Raw genomic sequence first — 5,487 nt, forward strand, 5'->3', positions numbered from 1 at the left:
CAAAGTAGAGAATCCATGTGATTAATCTCTGAAGAGGACGATATTAACATTCCTGATGTTATGATTAATATCAGTATTGATGAAATAAAAATGAAATTATGATCTGGGAAGCAAGAGACATTTGTTAAGGTAATTAATAAGGATAAAGATGCTGAACATAATACTAACACCTAATATTTATTAGCCAAAGAATCATACAAAGAATTTTTTTAGTGTGTATTTTTTTTTTTTCATTTTCTCTCTACTCTTGTCCTAAGGGGATAATAACATCCAGCTCTGGTCATCACTACTGGGCAGATTATATGAGACTTATGTTATTGCTCTCTACATATCATACTTGAGAAAAATGAGCCTTAAGAGACTTGAAACCATTAGCCAAAGTTTATACATCTAGCGAATTGCAGACCTAGAAACCTAGAATGAGAATTCATGTCAAGTTCAAGTTTAGAGTCTGAACTTTGACCACCATGAACTCAGCCTCCCTGTGAGGGGGAAGCCCAACTCAAGGCAGGCGGGCCTGAGCTCCACCCCTAGCAGCAAAGATAAGCCTGGACACCAGCATCCACCACTCAGCTTGCTGCCACTCCTTCCCTGGTGCCTTTTCCATCAAGTTCAAAATATTCTCTTCCTACTGCCTTTAACCTAAATTGGCCTGCTTTCTTCTTTCTCTTTTTAATGAGGCCTTTACTCCCACTCAAGCACCCCTTTACTACCTGCCTTTCTTCTGCATTGTAGCTGTTGAAAAGTCACACCCAAGCAGCTGGAACATAGCCAGTGCCAGTGCCATAGGGTGACAGATGGTAGCGACACTTGTGGTGAGCATATGCACTTATCAAATCACTGTGTTGTACACCTGAAACTAATATAAATTGAACGTCCATTATACTCAAAAAAGGGAAAGAAAGAAAAACAGGGAAAGAAAAAAAGGGAAGAGGAGAAAAGAAAAAAAAAAGAAAATTCACATCCTTTGGTCTTTAGTACCAATCAATAATCCATTTTAGGGAATAGATGTTCTCTCCCTTCATGCTTCTACACCTGTAATCAGCCTCCGAAGCTGGAATGCAGAAAGGCCAAAACCAAGTCATCCGTACCTTTCACAAACACTGCTAAATCAGCCACGGCAGCCTGAGTGCTACGAATGCCCCACTGCAGACATTTGGTTTGGCAGCCAAACAGATAGTATAAGGGGCCCCAAAATAAACCATTTGTGAAATCAGCTTCCTCCTGACGTTGCTGACCAACAAGCAGCCCCAGGCACTTCATTTGCCAGGACCACAATGCCCATGGCACTCTCAACACAGGACGTGGCCTGATATAACTGAAAGGGCAGCAATCTTAAAGCCCGAAGACCAGGCTGGCTGTGTCTCTTACTGGGTACACAACCTTGGGCGGGTCATTTAACTTCTCTGAGTCTCAGTGTCCTCGGACAGGTAATGAAACATATTCTTCCTTTTTTTTTAAGATTTCATTTATTTATTCATGAGAGACAGAGAGAGAGAGAGAGAGAGAGAGAGAGGCAGAGACATAGGCAGAGGGAGAAGCAGGCTCCACACAGGGAGCCCGACGTGGGACTCGATCCTGGGTCTCCAGGATCAGGCCCTGGGCTGAAGGCGGCGCTAAACCACTGGGCTGCCAGGGCTGCCCGAAACATCTTCTTCCTAATGTTACATCAGATGAGCCAGAAACCTAAAACCCATCCTTGTTTCTTCCCTCTTCCCCATCCCCACACCCAATCTGTCTCTGAATTCTGTTGATTCCATGTCTTAAATAGCTTTCAGATCGCCTTGTCTCCATCCTCACCAGCTAGGTTAGTTCAGGCATCATGAGTCCTCACTAGACTCACACTAGGTCCTCCTAGCCCATCTTCCTGTTCCTAGCCTAGCACCACCATCAATCCTTTCTTCTCATTGAAGATGGTTATCCTGCTAAAGTGCACATCTCATCATGTTGATCCTCATTAAAATCATTATATGACTCTCCATCATCATCAGAATAAAGTACAAAATTACCAGCCTAGGATACAAAGTCCTCCATGACCTTGATCTTACCTACTTATAACAGCAGGAATCTTTCAGATGCTCGTTCATTGAAACACCCTTCCCATAGTCTTACTCAAAAGGCAGAACTTTGCTTCTGAAACAACAGTGAAACCCTGGGCAAACCAGAAACACCTAGACCTAAAGGCTCACATCTCATTGGGAAGCAAATTCTCTCCATCTTCTGCTTTGCTTTCATCCATAGTGACTTTATTCTCAATTAGACTCTTCCTAGTCAATAAAAAAAAAACCCTGCTCCTTAATATTTTAGGCTTACCTGTTAATTATTTTGCAACCTCTTTGGAAGGGAGCGCCTTTCTCACAAATTTCAACACAAGGCAAAATCACAATGGTACGCCTTGGGTCACTGGCCCATCCTTTTACCAAACACTGTTCCTAACAGGAATATGGTGATGAGGCAGGCACATTCAGGAAGAAATGGACAGGGCCAGACACACCTGAACTACGTGGCTTAATAATAGGGTCACCTACAAAAATCAGACTGTTACCATCAAAATAAGAAGAAAGGAATACTAGAATGGCAAAAACAACTCCTATTTTATAACTTTTACCTACAAGAATTTCAAGGCTTCAAAATCTAGTGACTTAAAACTACCACTTTATTCTGTTCCCTCTATTTATTTTGTTGGTTTTTGAGAGGTCAGGAATTCAGAAAGGGGCCAACTAGGCATTTCTTGGTTGGATTGTCATGTGGTTGCGATGAGATGTCAACAGGGCTCAAGTGGGCTAGGTGTCACAGATGGCTCCCTCATATGGTGACCACTCATGCTGTCTGACGAGAGCTCAGCGGAGCTGTCAACCGAATGCCTACACGTAGCTTCCTCAGCATGACCATCTCAAAACAGATGGGCTTCTTACATGGCAGTGCACAACTACATGGACTGGCATTCCAGCAAAAAGGGGGAAGCCACCTCACCTTTTTGGACCCAACCTGAGAAGTCATCTGGTGTCACTTTTCTGCATTTTCTTCATTACAAGGCTTGCCAGGTTGCACCTTTGCACAAGAGGGGTATCAAATGATTTGTCACTTCCAAAAAAAAAAAACAAATGATTTGTCACTACTAATCATTTCCTTTGTTCCATGAACACATTGCCACCATTTATACAGCTTTTGCCTTTGTGAATGCATTTCTCTCTGTGTCGAGGGTCCTTTTTCTCTTTTTTGTGTGCCACACTCTACAGACCCTGCATGACCGACCCATTCCCACCGCAAAGCTTCCATTCTCCTCCCTACCAGTCATGTTCATCGCCTCCTTTGGGCCTACCACATAACTTCTTTTATAATGTCTTTTCCTGATCTGACTGTTGACTTCATTTCTATGGCTGCTGTAAGCTCCTCAAAGGCAGGAACAGCCTGATTTCCCTCTGTGCTTCACATTGTAATTGTCACTCAGGGCCCTCAGTACCTGCTCGCTGGATGACACGATCACATTACATGGCTAAAGAGCTTTTCAAATGTTTCAGTGCTATTCTAAGAAAAGCTGTTATTATTTACAAAACAAGAGTGAGCCTTTTATTGAGGAAAATGAATAACATCTCGTGGTAGCTTTCTGCCTGACAAATGCTAAATGGATAATCTATTTTACTGTCAAAAAAAGTTATTTAAGTGTTTTTTTTTCTTTCCTTCTCTTGATTAAATTCTAACGATACCTAGTTATTTGTCCTTTATACTTTATCTGTTATTTGGATCACTGTTCCCAGTTTTTATCAGTAAGTCACCTTTCCATTAACCTGCTTTATAAGGCCAATCCTTTACATTTTTCATAGTTTTGGACCTAATTTTTTTATCATCTAATTTTCCTGCACCACTATTTCTTATCTTTGATTAGTCTTTTATTTATTCAGTATATTTTTTTGAGGATTTGAGGGCCTACTATGTGCCAGGCATTATAATGAGCCCTGAAGAATCAGTGCGAATCAAGTTGCAATCCATCTTCACAAGAAATTCAGTGCTCGGTGGAAAAAGAAGATGTGGGAGATGTTAAGACCTGCAGAGAAGAGTATGGGGTTGGGTACCTGTCCTGTCTGCAGTGAGGAGGAAAAACTCTGCAGAAGGAAACAGCAACCCACCTATAAAAATGAAAAGAAATCAGACTAATAAAGAAGGGGAAACTTCAACAAGAGAGAACCTCCTGGCCACAGGTATGGAGATAGGAAAGAAGAGATGTGGGAAGAATAGCAAGCAGGTCATGTTCTTGGTGTGTAAAGTCTAACATAGAAAATGGCAAGTTTCTGGAACCTCGAGCTAGCAAAATTGTAGACTGTCTTGGTGTTCAAGTAGTATAGTTTCTGGAAATCTCTGACTAGCTGGGAAGCTGGTTATTTACCAAAAGAATTCAAGAAACAATTATGGGCATTTGGACTCAAGGGAATTTAAAGAATTGTAATGCTGCCATGTATCCAAGCCAAGTGGAATTGGCTGCGTCAGGGCCCATACAGCCAATCGTCCTCTGCCACACGGTGAGGTACCATGTGAAGGTGCTGGCTGGCAGGGGCTTCAGCCTGGAGGAGCTCTGGGTGGCCGGCATCCACAAGAAGGTGGCGTGGACCTCTGGCATCTCGGTGGACCCATGGCGGCGTAACAAGACCACGGAGTCCCTGCAGGCCCACATGCAGCGGCTCAAGGACTACCGCTCCAATCTCATCCTCTGCCCCAGGAAGTCTTTGGCCTCCAAGAAGGGCGACAGCTCTGCTGAAGAACTCAAACTGGTGACACAGCTGACAGGACTGGTCATGCCCATACGGAATGTCTACAAGGAGAAAGCCAGAGTCATCACAGAGGAGGAGAAGAACTTCAAGGCATTTGCCAGCCTCCACATGGCCTGTGCCAATGCCCGGCTCTTTGGCATCCGGGCAAAAAGGGCCAAGGAAGCTGCAGAACAGGATGTTGAAAAGAAAAAATAAAGTGCTACTGGCAACTCAAAAAATGGGATATATATATTCCATTCCAATTCTACCTTTTACCACCTTGAGAGACTTGGGGAGCAATTTATTTATAGATCTTCCTTTATCAAACAAGAATACATGATATTTCTGCCTATCTCAAAAAGATGGTAGCAAGACCACAAATGGTGTAAGGAGAAGTTCCTTTTGTGGAAGAGGGTTACTTTTTCCCAGCCAGCTTCTCTGCCATTTCTAGTGGTAAGAAAATACTTAACCTTTCATTCTCTTTTGGGGACCAACTTCCTTTACCTCACTCCATGTGTGAGCATGTGACCCCTGTCAAGCCAGTCAGAACTATTTACCTGTGTCCATATTGAACCATGCAGGACTAAGCACACATCCCAATTTGGTCCACAGAAAACCAAGTAGCTCCACCTTGTTCAATCAGGATAAATCTTATAATTCAGAAATAATTTGGTAAGAAGTTTTATTTCCAATGGAGCTATTGAGTCATTTTAGTTCAAACCAAAAACCACTAAAGGGCCAT

General features: G+C 42.8%; 1 pseudogene; it reads left to right on the plus strand.

Moving 5' to 3' along the window:
• The first annotated feature begins 4,451 nt into the window (after positions 1 to 4,451).
• On the plus strand, positions 4,452 to 4,984 carry LOC140634470 (large ribosomal subunit protein eL13 pseudogene; annotated as a pseudogene).
• The last annotated feature ends 503 nt before the right edge of the window (positions 4,985 to 5,487 follow it).

This window comes from Canis lupus, chromosome 5, assembly GCF_048164855.1.
Source record: "Canis lupus baileyi chromosome 5, mCanLup2.hap1, whole genome shotgun sequence".
Taxonomy (NCBI): domain Eukaryota; kingdom Metazoa; phylum Chordata; class Mammalia; order Carnivora; family Canidae; genus Canis; species Canis lupus.